Consider the following 14,879-nt stretch of genomic DNA (forward strand, 5'->3'; position numbering starts at 1 on the left):
TATCAGCTCCACCTGGTACGCAGGATGAGACCCTCCCTGCCTGTGGACTGTCTCACCAGAGTGGCGCATGCTCTGGTTATCTCCTGCATGGACTACTGCCATGCGCTCTACGTGGGGGTACCTTTGAAGGTGACCCGGAAACTACAACTAATCCAGAATGTGGCAGCTAGACTGGTAACTGGGAGTGGCCGCCAGGACCACAGAACACCGGTCCTGAGAGATCTGCATTGGCTCCCAGTACGTTTCTGAGCGCAATTCACAAGTGTTGGTGCTGACCTTTAAAGCCCTAAACGGCCTCAAAGGCCCAGTAGACCTGAAGGAGCGTCTCCACCCCCATCGTTCTGCCCGGACATTGAGGTCCAGCACTGAGGGCCTTCTGGCGGTTCCCTCCCTGTGAGAAGCAAAGCTACAGGGAACAACAGCAACAACCTATTATTTATACCCCTCCCATCTGGCTGGGTTTTACGGATCAATGGCCTCATTAGATAGTAAAATTCATGTTAAATTGCTGTTTAAAGGGTTTTTAAATGTCTAGAGCGGATTAATCCATTTTGCATTACTTTCTATGGAAAAGCGTGCCTTGGTTTTGGAACGCTTTGGTTTTGGAACGGATTAAGTTTGAGAACCAAGGTACCACTGTATATTACATCACTATATATGCACTCTACAATTCCACGCATGCTTGCCTAGTATCTAGGTACACAACTGTTATTATCTAAATACCTTCATGGTTTATTTATAAACTCCTATGCTTTTTATAAATATGTTCCAAATATTGTTCTACTTGTCCATACAAAGTCTGTGTCTGTAAGCAATCCATTCACAAATCGCAAGTCTTGTCATATATCCATTGACTAACAGGTGTATCCTTCCAGTGCATCGATATCAGTCTTTCAGCATGAAAAATCCATTTACAGTGTCCAATTGTCAAATTCTGTATAGAAGGCACGTAATTCAAAAGAATATTTTCCTTTGAAAAATTTAACTTTTTTTCTGCACAGCCATGTTTATACAATCCAATACTTTCTCCCAAAACTTAGTAAGCCTAGGACACTGTAAAAAACACGTGTTTCAGATAAGCATTATCCTTATTCCTGTCTCCAACCCCCTGCAGTGCAGTGCAGTCCTTTCCTACATAAATGTAAGAGTCCAATAATTCCAAATAACATTTTCTGTTGTATATCCTAGTTTAAGATCCATAGGCGCCTTTGCTTCAAAGCTAAAACACCAATCAATTCAAAGGCACACGGCTTGCCGCAAAGCATCCTGGGACCCGTAGTTTTGTTAGGGCGCCGGGAATTCTAGCTCGGTGCGGGGGGGGGGCAAGCTATAATTCCCAGGATTCTTGGGAGCAAGTTGCTCGCTTTTAAACTGCACGATGGCGCGATTGGCGCTTGCAGAGAATTTCCCCTTCCAATAATTCGCCTAATCTCATTTGCCAACGCTACTTAAGCCGGTGACCGGCCACGCAGCTCTCTAATTAATTAATAAGCCAATTAGCGGCGTGATTAAGAGCTTCCTTTTGACCGCCCTGTCTGTCAAGTGCGACGGGTGATGCCTGAGTTTTAGCATGACGGAAGAGCGTCTTCCTCCCCACCCCAACCCCCCAAATCAATCGAGGCGGCAGAAGGATGATCAGATAAGCTTAAATTCTGAGCAAATTCGGACATGGTCTAGAATAACAAGGGATTTATTCGGGGGCCTGCCCTGGAATAATGAATATTAGGCCTCGCTTCAACATCATCGCCAGCAGGGGGAAGCAGCTTAATAGAGAAACGCGGAGAGGTTAACCTCCACCTGCCCTCCTCCCCCCCAAAAATTAGCTGCATCATAAGGGGGCGGGGGAGAGAGAGGGAAGCCACAAGATCAAAGACACCGGCCGCTTGAAATTTATTGCATCTCTTTCCCGCGTTTCGCAAGTCCCTGATTCAGCAACCGCTGCAGAAAATAAATATTAGAGCTGGGAATCGGAATTAATGAAGGGCAGGCTGGGAAAAGCGATTCCCAAACCTGGCCTTCCGCTAACACACACACCTAGAGATGTGAAAATCTGATTTTTCCTTTTCCCAGGCTCCTCCAAGTTCAGGAAACAGCCACCCAGACGTTCCAAAGGGAGGTACTTTTTTTAATTTGGAGGAAAGGGGAGGAAGAAGAGGCGACACGATCCGGGTTGACGAAATCGCGCCTGGCATTGAAGAAGCGTTCCTCCATCTCCCGTAACAACAGAACGTGGGGATACGCAAAGGAACCGGACGCCGGAAGGCTCGGAAGCCAGAAAAGGAATTTCTCTGCTGTGCGGCACAGGGTTCAACGGCGGAACTCCCTGCCACAGGAGGCAGCAATGGCCACTCACTTGGATGGCTTTGCAAGAGGGTTGGGCAAATTCAAGGAGGTGAAGCTGACCCAGAAACTCCAGTGGGTGCAGAATGCCGCGGCGAGGCTTCTTACGGGGTCCTTGCCGTGGGATCACATTCATCCAGTGCTTTACCAACTGCACTGGCTCCCGGTGGAGTACAGGGTCAGGTTGAAGGTGCTGGTTTTGACCTTTAAAACCCTATGTGGCCTAGGACCCTCGTACCTACAGGACCGCCTCTCCTGGTATGCCCCGCGGAGAGGTCCACAAATGACAACATTTTGGAGGTCCCAAGTCACAAGGTGGTTAGATTGGTCTCAACTAGGGACAGGGCCTTTTCAGTACTGGCCCCGACTTGGTGGAACGCTCTGTCCCAAGAGACTAGGGCCCTGCGGGACTTGACATCTTTCCGCAGGGCCTGCAAGACAGAGCTGTTCCGCCTGGCCTTTGGCTTGGACTCAGTCTGACCCTTATGTTTCCCTCCCCTTATGGTCTTGATTTATCAGCTACTTTAAAATGAGGCTGCATTTTAAATTGCATTTTAACCTGTATTTTCAATTGTGTCCCCCCCCCCTTTCCCCCCTATTATGTTTTTACTGTGATTTTATTTTATTGGTGTTAGCCGCCCTGAGCCCGGCTCTGGCTGGGGAGGGCAGGGTATAAATAAATTTTATTATTATTATTATTATTATTATTATTATTATTATCATCGATGGCTTCTAGCCAGGACGGCCACGCTCCGCCACCACAGCTGGAGGAAGCAATGCTTCTGAATACCAGTTGCTAGAAGCTGAAGGAGAGCAGAGGGCTCGAATCCTGTGTTCGAATCCTGTTCGCTGGTTTCCCATAATGGACATCTGGTTGGCCACTGTGAGAACAAGTTGCTGAACTAGAAACTCTGATCCAGCAGGTCCTTCTTGTTTTCTTACACAGGTTGTGTTTTTAAAGAGTCACCGTGAAAATCGTCCGAATTTAAGCGTGCGGTTTCTCCTGAATATACGCAGTTTTCCTGCACGCAATTTTGCTGAAAATACACAGTTTCACCAATGCAACCTTTGCCCACCCCGCACATATAATGAATTTTGCACGCTATTTTCATGTTCGTTTCTAAGCTGGGCTGTCGCCAATATGCTGGTGACACTCAGCTCTATCTGCTGATGGATGGCCACACCGACTCGGCCCCGGACACACGGACCAGATGCTTGGAAGCTGTGGCTGGATGGTTTCGTGGGAGCCGATTGAAACTAAATCCAGAGGTCCTCTGGCTGGGTCGGGATGGCATGGGGATGAGGGACCAACTCCCTTCTCTTGCGGGGGCCCAATTAGTGCCATTGCCTTCCATTAGGAGTTTGGGTGTAATCCTTGACGCCTCCCTTTCCATGGAGGCGCAGGTTACAGCAACAGCCAAGGCAACATTTTTCCACCTTCGCCGCATCAAGCAGTTGGTCCCTTACCTTTCCTGCCCCGACCTGGCCACAGTGATCCATGCGACGGTCACCTCTAGGCTTGACTACTGTAATTCGCTCCACGCGGGGCTGCCCTTGAAGCTGTCCCAGAAACTCCAGCGGGTGCAGAATGCTGCAGCGAGGCTCCTCACGGGGTCTCTGCCATGGGAGCATATTCACCCAGTGCTTTTCCAGCTGCACTGGCTCCCGGTGGAGTACGGGGTCAGATTTAAGGTGCTGGTTTTGACCTTTAAAGCCCTTCACGGCCTAGGACCCTCGTACCTACGGGACCACCTCTCCTGGTCTGCCCCGCAGAGGACCTTAAGGTCCATAAATAGCAACACCCTAGAGGTCCCAGGCCCTAAGGAAGTTGGATTAGCTTCAACCAGAGCCAGGGCCTTCTCAACACTGGCCCCGGCCTGGTGGAACGCTCTGTTTCATGAGACCAGGGCCCTGCAGAAATGCAAGTTGCTTGCAACAGGACCCCTGAACCCACCACATTTGGGGATTCCTTGTCTGGTGGGTGCAGTTTTTTCCCTAAATTATAGCTCTCCCCACAGGCCCTGACCCCCCTGGCAGGCTGAGATATTGCTGAGCCAAGCCAGGGAGTTCTGTCTAGGCAATTAGCAAATTGCCTTGGAAGAGGCCAGAGCTGCGAAAAGCTTTTTTTTTTTTTTTTTTTTTTAAGAAATCTTTATTATTTATTATCGGAGAGCGGGAGAGGGAGAGAGAAAATGAGGGTTTTATAGCAGGAACGTAAACGTTGAATGTGGTCCATTATTCTGCTAATGGATTTCATTGCCTCGCACGGAGCTCTTTGCATAACAGGTCCCGGGAACCTCTGGAAAGGCCTCTGGCGTGGAAGGGGGTGTTTCGGGATAAGTGCGGGAGGGAAATAAGGACCCCTCCCCACCTATCGATCATGAAATTGGCTCTGGCTAGGTGGGTGGGTGGAGAGGAAATGGTGTGAGGGTTTTTTTCTTGCAGGGGGTGTTTATAAACCACTCGGTCTGGAACACAGACCCGATGGATCGCAGTAAAGGACAGTGAAACCCAGTATACTGTTTCTGACGGTGGACAGCTCACAAGCAGGGTTCTCCACTGGCTCCCCCAGCATCTGAGACTCGGAGGCCTCTGCAAATGTAGGATTTCAGGCCAAAGAGGGGGTGAAGAGAGGCTGGTACGCAGGATAAGACCCTCCCTGCCCGCGGACTGTCTGGCCAGAGTGGCGCATGCTCTGGTTATCTCTCGCTTGGACTACTGCAATGCGCTCTACATGGGGCTACCTTTGAAGGTGACCTGGTAACTGCAATTAATCCAGTATGCGGCAGCCAGACTGGGGACTGGGAGTGGCCACCAAGACCACATAACACCGGTCTGGAAAGACCTTCATTGGCTCCCAGGATGTTTCTGAGCACCGTGCCACCACCGAGAAGGCCCTCTGCCTGCTTCCCTGTAACTTGGCTTCTCGCAGAGAAGGAACCGTCAGAAGGCCCTCGGAGCTGGACCTCAGTGTCCGGGCAGAATGATGGGGGTGGAGACGCTCCTTCAGATATACAGGACCGAGGCTGTTTAGGGATTTCAAGGTCAGCACCAACACTTTGAATTGTGCTTGGAAACGTACTGGGATCCAATGTAGGTCTTTCAAGACTGGTGTTATGTGGTCTCGGCGGCCGCTCCCAGTCACCAGTCTGTCTGCTGCATTCTGGATTAGTTGTAGTTTCCGGGTCACCTTCAAAGGTAGCCCCACATAGAGCACATTGCAGTAGTCCAAGCGGGAGATAACCAGAGCATGCGCCACTCTGGCCAGACAGTCTGCGGGCAGGGAGGGTCTCATCCTGCACAGCAGATGGAGCTGGCAGACAGCCGCCCTGGACACAGAGCTGACCTCCACCTCCATGGACAGTGGTGAGTCCAGAATGACTCCCAGGCTGCGCACCTGGTCCTTCAGGGGCACAGTTGCCCCATTCAGGACCAGGGAGTCCCCCACACCTGCCCGCCCCTGTCCCCCCAAAACAACACTTCTGTCTTGTCAGGATTCAACCTCAATCTGTTAGCTGCCATCCATCCTCCAACCACCTCCAGACAGCGATGCTTCTGAATCCCAGTTGCTCGAAACAACAGGAAGGGAGAGGGATCTTGAGTTCGAATCCTGATTGCCGGTTTCCTTTGGGGCAGCTGCCTGGCCACTAGAAGAGGAAGCTGGCCTAGATGGGCCCCTGGCCTGATCCAGGAGCAGGGTCTTCCAGTCTCCTTGTGGAACCTCCAGGTCCAAGAGCAGTCTATCTGGATTCTTAGGTTCTATGGGGCATGTGGACCCCATGGGAACAGGATACAGGACTTGATCTGGCAGGGTTCGCCTTATGTTCTTACGTTGAGAACGGCTGCAGTCGTCAGCTGGCTCCGAACCTATGGAAACTGCTCCATTTAGCGGGGTTCAGTCTACAACCCGCTCTGCACATCAGGGTTCGGGGTTCGGGTGTCCGCCAGAGCCAGAAGTCCTGCCCCACCCAATACACGCAGTTCCCACTTTGGCCATCAGGGGGCAGTAGCCGCCTTCAGGTCCCTGTCTTGGCTGGGGCTGAGCCAATAGCCTTTGGCCACCGGACAGGGAGCTGTCAGCGAACAGAAACACTTATGAAAATTTGATAGGCGCACCCATTAATTACAGCTCTCCGGAGAGCCGTCTTCTCCCGCTTTAAGTGCCTCTTCAATCGCTTCCGCTTCTGGAAAGGACTCGGACTCCTGGGTTCTCTGCTCGGCTTTGGGCCTTCTAGCGTTGTCAGATCTGAAGTCTCCAGGTTGGGTGACCAAACCTCCAGGTAGCAGAGAGGAGGTTTGAATCTCCAGGTCGGCAGATTAAAGGATTCGGCTGACGGTCTGAAAAGGTCACGGCACAAAAGGAAAAGGAACGAGGAGGGGAGAGGAGAGAGACGAAGAGCAAGCCACCAAATTCTTGACATTGGAAGGTTCTTCCGATGACCAGGCGGAATCAGAGGAGGACATAGGCATTTCGAATTTCAGTGGCGCCTTGATAACCAGATAATAATATTATTTAATATTTTAATGTTTCAATATTTTAATCTTGTTTTTTAGTTGTATTCATTCAACTTGTTTTTATTATTGCTTGTTAGCCGCCCTGAGCCCAGCCTTGGCTGGGGAGGGCGGGGTATAAATAAAAATTATTATTATTATTATAACGCAGATATTCTTTTGCTTCTTGACCCCTGTGCAACTGTACTCATTCTGCATTCCTAACCTATAGTTTCACTTCTTGCCTTTGAACTTTTCTCCATCGCCGTAACACCCCTCTCGTGCACATTAGAAAACGGCGTCAACCAAAAAAATCCTTCGCGCACACACCCAGAGAAAAAGCACTCTGCGCATGCTCAGAGGCGCTGGTGCTCAAACCGAGCATCCTTTCTCCAGGCGCTGGGAACGTGGCAGTCTGAACTAAGAAGAGTTTGTCATGAATAATAGCAGAGAGACAGAAATTAAAGAACCTTTTAATGAGGGTGAAAGAGGAGAGCGCAAAATATGGTCTGAAGCTCAACATCAAAAAAACTAAGATCATGGCCACTGGGCCCATCACCTCCTGGCAAACAGAAGGGGAAGAAATGGAGGCAGTGAGACATTTTACTTTCTTGGGCTCCATGATCACTGCAGATGGTGACAGCAGCCATGAAATTAAAAGATGCCTGCTTCTTGGGAGAAAGGTGATGGCAAACCTAGACAGCATCTTAAAAAACAGAGACATCACCTTGCCAACAAAGGTCCGTATAGTTAAAGCTCTGGTTTTCCCAGTAGTGATGTATGGAAGTGAGAGCTGGACCATAAAGAAGGCTGATCGCCGAAGAATGGATGCTTTTGAATTCTGGTGCTGGAGGAGACTCTGGAGAGTCCCATGGACTGCAAGAAGATCCAACCTGAAGGAAATTAGCCCTGAGTGCTCACTGGAAGGACAGATCCTGAAGCTGAGGCTCCAAGACTTTGGCCACCTCAGGAGAAGAGAAGACTCCCTGGAAAAGACCCTGATGTTGGGAAAGATGGAGGGCACAAGGAGAAGGGGACGACAGAGGACGAGATGGTGGGACAGTGTTCTCGAAGGGACCAGCATGAGTTTGACCCAACTGCGGGAGGCAGTGGAAGACAGGAGGGCCTGGCGTGCTCTGGTCCAGGGGGCCACGAAGAGGCGGACACGACTAAACGACTAAAAAACAACAACAAGAAAACGGCGTCGACCAAAAAAACCCTTTGCGCACACACCCAGAGAAAAAGCACTCTGTGCATGCTCAGAGGCACCGGTGCTCAAACCCAGTATCCTTTCTCCAGGAGCTGGGAACGTGGCACTAAGAACGTGAACTGGCGTGAGCGTTCGTCATGAATAATAGCAGAGAGACAGGATCCGAAAGAGACTTTCCGCGGCGTCTCCTGGGATGTGGGGCGGCCATGTGCTTCTTTGCTGCTCGCCCGCCAAATGTCACCACAGGCCCTGGGCAAAGCGGTTTGGGGGTGAACCAGCTGCCTGCACCAGCCCTGTCCCCTCCTCGTGCGAGAGGTGCATCCGTGTGCGAGAATTTAATGAGTCTCCGCTGTGGGGCTGAGGCCTTGGAGAGAGACAGAGAGAGGCAGAGAGAGAGAGGCAGAAAGATGGAGAGGGATTTCAGAGTGGAGAAGACCTAGTTTGTCACCCAAGCGGGCGGGCAGCGAGGGAGAGCTTTTCCCGAAGCCCTCTGCATAATTCACCGCCACGCCTGCCTCCCTGCCTGCCGTCACATGGACTAAGGTTTCTTGAGAAACAAGGCGTCCCAAAATACAGACGTTGAATGGATTTGCGTGGAAATTCAAGCAAGGGGAAGCGAGGAAGTCGCTTAACAATGTTAATAATTTTTAATAAGATTAGGATTTGTGTTTGTTGGTCTTGTTTGTTTGTAATTTTGTGGAAATTAATGAAAAAAATTGAAAAAAGCAAAACAAAAATACAGATGTTGAGAGAGTGCGCAAAGGCGCTGTTTCCTAAGCTGCGGTATTCATAAAGGCTCGAACCCGGTGCTTTTACCCCTGGGGGACACGGTTTGGGGACACGTACCCCTAAACATTTTGTGAATCTAAGTTTCGCCTCATGGAGGGGCAGTATTTCAATATGAGTAGGGAAATGATGAAAAAAGATGAAAAAGGGAGAATGATAATCGTTCAAATTAAAGTTCAGGGAGAGAATGTATATTTTGGTAGGAATCTATGCCCCAAATAATAACAAAGCAGAATTTTACTTAAAAATTTAAAAAATGAGAGTATCCCTAAACATTTTTTTAAAGAAAAAAAGCACTGCCCCTGCCTATTTTAATCCCTTTAATCGTGGAACTGTAGACTTTTTTCAGTTGATATTTTATTGAGTTTCACTTACAAGAGGGGAGGGGAAAGGGTGTGAGAAAGAAAAATACAAAAAAAATGCAGTATATATAATAAGTGCAATCAATTACACTTCCACAGATTACCGTAAAGAAATAAATGTCGTCCCAGTAGGGTTATTAATGGCCTATGACGTTGCGTGGAAACTGGTTCCAAATGTCTATGCGTTTGTCCAGAGAAAGTCTACGTCAAGCCGCTCCTAAGTTGTGAGCGTTGTCGTATTGTCAATCCGTTGCAAGGGACCCCGTGGGGTCATCTAGTCCAACCACCTCACTATGCCCCCAAGACAAAAAATAATAATTATAGAGTGGTAGATTGGGGGGGGACCGTGAGGGTCATCTAGTCCAATCCCCTACAATGCAAGAATCTCACCTGTGACAGGCAGTTGAGGTGTGGAGCAAGCGGACAGCAGAAAAAAAGAATTTCCCCTCCTCTTGTAACACCAGAACTCCATTGAAGATGAATGTTGGGAAACTGAGGACAGAGAAAATAAAGTCCTTCCTCACGCGGCACAGAGTTGAACTGCGGAACTCCCTGCCACAAGGCAGGGATGGCCGCCAGCTTGGATGACATTGAAAGAGGATTAGAGGCAGAGGCTACCATGGGAGACTGCATGCTTCTGAATACCGCAGGTGAGGGCAATGTCTTGGCGGACCACTACGTAAGGCTATCGATGGCTGCAAGCAAGGCTGGATTTAGGTTTGATGAGGCCCTGAGCTACTGAAGGTAATGGTGGCCCTTTCTATGTCCAGCTCTCCTTTGTCAACAACAAGTTGTCCCTGCTTTTTTGTGTTGAATATATGCTATATGGTCACTGATGGACCTAATAGGTATCTCAAGCCATTTGCCCATGTTGCCCTGCAACCAGTCCATGCAGAATGTAGGCACTCTATATATAAAGGTAAAGGGACCCCTGACCATTAGGTCCAGTCATGACCAACTCTGGGGTTGCGGCGCTCATCTCGCTTTACAGGCCAAGGGAGCTGGCGTACAGCTTCTGGGTCATGTGGCCAGCAGGACTGAGCCGCTTCTGGCGAACCAGAGCAGCGCACGGAAACGCCGTTTACCTTCCCGCCGGAGCAGTACCTATTTATCTACTTGCACTTTTGATGTGCTTTCGAATTGCTAGGTTGGCAGGAGGCCAAACCAGTGATATTTTAGGGAGCAGGCTAGCGGGCGGGGCCCATGACTTACATCCTAGGAGCCCACACAACACAAAACCCTGTTGCTGTAGGTAGGTTTTATTTTATTTGTTTTTTATCTTATATTTTGGAAATGTACATCCAGTTTTTTCCCCTTTACATTTTTTGGGGGGGCCCCAAGAGAGTGAGGGATGCGGGTGGCGCTGTGGTCTAAACCACAGAGCCTAGGACTTGCCGATCAGAAGGTTGGTGGTTCGAATCCCCGCAATGACAGGGTGAGCTCCCGTTGCTTGGTCTCAGCTCCTGCCAACCTAGCAGTTCGAAAGCACGTCAAGTGCAAGTAGATAAATAGGTACCACTCCAGCGGGAAGGTAAACGGCGTTTCCGTGCGCTGCTCTGGTTCGCCAGAAGCGGCTTAGTCCTGCTGGCCACATGACCCAGAAGCTGGACGCCGGCTCCCTCAGCCAATAAAGCAAGATGAGCGCTGCAACCCCAGAGTCGGCCACGACTGGACCTAATGGTCAGGGGTCCCTTTACCAAGAGAGTGGGGCCCTAGGCTATAGCTTGTATAGCTTATACGTGAATCCAGTACTGGCCATGATCCAGGATGGCTCTGTTCTCCCACCAGCAGGAAAAAGCAGGACGGGAGAGAGTGGCTCTTGCGTTCAAATCCTGGTTGCGGGTTTTCCTTGTGGGGGGGAAAGGCTGGCCACTGTGGGAACAGGAGGTGGCAGTCGGCCCAGCTGTAGGGCTCAACGGGTGCTCTCTTGCGTTGGGGCTTCAAACCTGTTAACGGAGAAATCCCTTGGACAAAGAACAAGGACCCCAGCCAGGAAAACTGGAGCAAAACAGCAGCCAGTAGGCTTGGTCTTGATTGAAGACTGTGGCGACAGGACTCCCACCTGCCACCAGGTGGAACAAGATGGAAGCCCCTACAAAAGAGCCCCCCAAACTTTTATTAGCCGCTAATCCCCATGTTACCCCCCCCAAACTACATCACTCATACATCACGGTTACATCATGAAAGGGGAGGTCTGGTGGCAGTAATCTGTGCATCCTGGACCCTGCCCCATGGTTCCCCTTGCCCTCCACCAAACACCCATCAAGTGGAACAAAAAAGATATTTACATTTCCCTGTTTCCAAGCCAAGTTAATCACACCCTTTTGTCTTCATCTGGGTTTGTTATTTCTAGAATGGCTACCTGTCTGGCACTCAGGTATCAGGATGCCAGGGATTATCCCTCAGGCAGAGGGGCTGCTGAGGAGCTGAGCTCACCTGTCTATATGAATTTCTGAAGTTTTCCCAGTGAGCCAGTACATAGATACATTGATCAGTGAATTCTTACATTTGGTATCGTGCAGCAAAGGCCCTTTGAATAGACAGGAAGAAACTGTGATGGGGTGTTTTGCGGGGACAAATCACCAAAGCCACAAAAGCGATTGTGCTGGTTTTGGTAGTGGGCTGCATGTGCAGGATATCTGCTGGAGGGGCAAACACGCCCCCCAACCTGTACATAAATTACTGCAACAAATCTCAGGTTAGTTCCGGGTGTCCCTCTGACCCCGGCGAGCATGGCTAACCCCAGATGCACCCAAATTGTGGGAGAGATGGAGAGGTCAGGAATCCTTGTGTTGACAGATGAAGAAGCCTCTGAGCTCGCCTCCGGTTCAGGGCTGTTTCATAATGCGTTTCCAAGCTGCGCACCCCCCCCCCACGAGATTCTCTTCTCTCTGGAGGCGATGAGTGCCCCCACTCACACATATACGGTTCACCCCACGGAGAACACATCACACACACATGCACGGATCCAGGCGTACACAGGGACCCATCCGGCACTATTTGAGCAGCATTACATAATAACTCCGTTGCTCTGCTCCTTCTGTTTGTTTTTTGAAACCTGTATGAAATTTTAATGCCGTGTGTGGAAGGGAGGCCAGAAAAACCACGAGGCACAGTGCGCACAGAAGAGAGGCCCCACGGCGCACGGCACACCCACCGCTTTCCGAGAGGGAGGAAGCCGCCAGGGTGCTTTTTTCTTCTCCTCGCATTCAGGGTGAACCTCGTAGAGTTTCAGAGCTGGGCTCCCCAAAGGTCATCTAGTCCAACCCGCCCCCACAATGCAGGAATCACAGCTTACAGGAGCTCCGGGACAGGTTAACCTCTGCTTGGAAACCTCCAAGGGAGGAGAGTCCATCGAGGGAGTCTCTTACAATGTCGAACGGCTCTTAGCATCAGAAGGTTCTTCCTGACTTTTCGTCCGAATCTTCTTCCTTGTCATTTGAATCCATCAGTTTGGATAATAATAATAGTATTTTATTTATACCCTGCCCTTCCTGGTTCAAAAACCGGGCTCAGGGCGTCTAACAACAAATTTAAAGCACTTAATTACAAAAGAAGCATAAAATACAGTATAAAAACATGAATAACAATCAAAATCAAAAATCAATTTAGGGGAAATAAGCATTAGATAATCCCCAGGGCTAGCTGGCTGAATTGGTCCTACTTGGGCCAGTGATGAGACCAGGGGAGAATTAGCTGTGGGGTCTCAGAGCAGGTGATCTTCATAAATGGAAAGGGGGAGGGAAGAGAAGGGAAATAAAAGATCAGGCTGAATTCAAATTAAAGGCCAAGCGGAATAGCTCTGTCTTACAGGCCTGACGAAAGGAGGTTAAATCCTGAAGGGCCCTGGTCTCCTGGGACAGAGCATTCCACCAGGTCGGAGCCACCACTGAGAAGGCCCTGGCCCAGGTCGAGGATAGTCTGACTTCCTTAGGGCCCGGGACCTCTAAACTATGATTATTCATGGACCTTAAAGTCCTCTGCGGGGCATACCAGGAGAGGAGGTCCCGGTTACCCTCCAGAGCAGCAGAAAACCAGCTTGCTCCATTTCCCAAGTAGCAGCGGCTCTTCAGATATTTGAAGATGGCTATCGCATCTTCTCCATGCTAAACATGCCCTCCTCCTTCAACTGTTCCTCATAAGGCGTGGTTTCCAGACCCTTGGTTATCCCGGTCACCCTCCTCTGCCCACCTTCCAATTTGTCCATCTCCTTCTGAAACTGAGGTGCCCAGAACTGGACTCCGCACAGAGTGTGACCAAGATGGAATAGAGTTGTTCATAGGCTCTGGGCTGGCTCCTAGGAGCAGCAGGACTTTGGAAACATTATATTTGCAGCAGATGAAAGGAAATCTCTTGTTTATGATAGGCAGGAAACCCTCACTGCAATCTGTAATAATAATAATAATAATAATAATAATAATAATAATAATAATATTTATTTATACCCCGCCCTCCCCAGCCAAGATCGGGCTCAGGGCGGTTAACACCCGATATAAAAACAAATTGATTGAAATACAACTTAAAAACAAGATTAAAATACAACATTAAAACATTAAAACACAGCCTAATATGATGTCTGTTCCTGGCAATCGCCCTTCAGCGATTCGCGGAGCTCCTCTGATGTCACGGAATGTCCGCAGGCGGTTCTGGTGCCGTCGACGGAATGCTCAAAAGCAGCTTTCTGTGAGGGAAGGGGGAAAGGTCAGTTTGGCTGGGGGGGGGGGACTCTGAACCAGCCCCGCGGAGAAGAGAAGCAACTGAGGGTTGGCACGAAGGCTGAGAAGGCAACAGAGTTTTGGAGGCTCGGAGGCCAAAAAAGAAGAATTTGGTGCGTCCGCGTTTCGGGTATTGATTTGAAGCAACCGGCCAAATCACTGGCGGCCGGCGTCTAGCAGAGGAAGGTTTGCAAAAGGGCATTGCCAATCTAAGTCGCTCGCGCTGTCATGTCCAGCACCTAGCACACCAGTGGTAAACCGGGCATGATCCGGGAAACAGCAATGCCTCTTCCTTAGTGGATTGGGGGCAGGTCTCCTGTAGGCATAGCTCATGAGCTCGGGTGTCTTCCTCCAGGAAAAAATACAGTGTTTTGAGTTGTGTGGGCTCCTAGATGTAAGTCATGGGCCCTGCCTGCTCCCTAAAATATCACGGGTTTGCTCCTTTCTATATATAGGGTGCCTACATTCTTCATGGGACCCGGGTGGCGCTGTGGGTTAGACCACAGAGCTTAGGGCTTGCCGATCAGAAGGTCAGCGGTTCAAATCCCCACGACGGGGTGAGCTCCCATTGCTCGGTCCCAGCTCCTGCCAACCTAGCAGTTCAAAAGCACGTCAAAAGTGCAAGTAGATAAATAGGTACTGCTCCAGCGGGAAGGTAAACGGCGTTTCCGTGCGCTGCTCTGGTTCACCAGAAGCAGCTTAGTCATGCTGGCCACATGACCCGGAAGCTGTACGCCAGCTCCCTCGGCCAGTAAAGCGAGATGAGCACCGCAACCCCAGAGTCGGCCACGAATGGACCTAATGGTCAGGGGTCCCTTTACCTTTATATATAGGGTGCCTACATTCTGCATGGACTGGCATGGGCAAATGGCTTGAGATACCTATGAGGTCCTTAAATGACCATATAGCATATATTCAACATACAAAAAACCAGGGACAATTTGTTGTTGACAAAGGACAGCTGGACATATAAAG

The 14,879-nt window shown here is 49.9% G+C and overlaps 1 protein-coding gene across 4 annotated transcripts in view; it reads left to right on the forward strand.

Moving 5' to 3' along the window:
* The window catches only part of TMEM102 (transmembrane protein 102), a 171,013-nt gene that overhangs the window by 13,180 nt on the left and 142,954 nt on the right, over nucleotides 1-14,879 (forward strand). The gene's annotated exons all lie outside the window — the stretch shown is intronic.

This window comes from Podarcis pityusensis, assembly GCF_964106645.2.
Source record: "Podarcis pityusensis genome assembly, chromosome: 13".
Lineage (NCBI taxonomy): Eukaryota > Metazoa > Chordata > Lepidosauria > Squamata > Lacertidae > Podarcis > Podarcis pityusensis.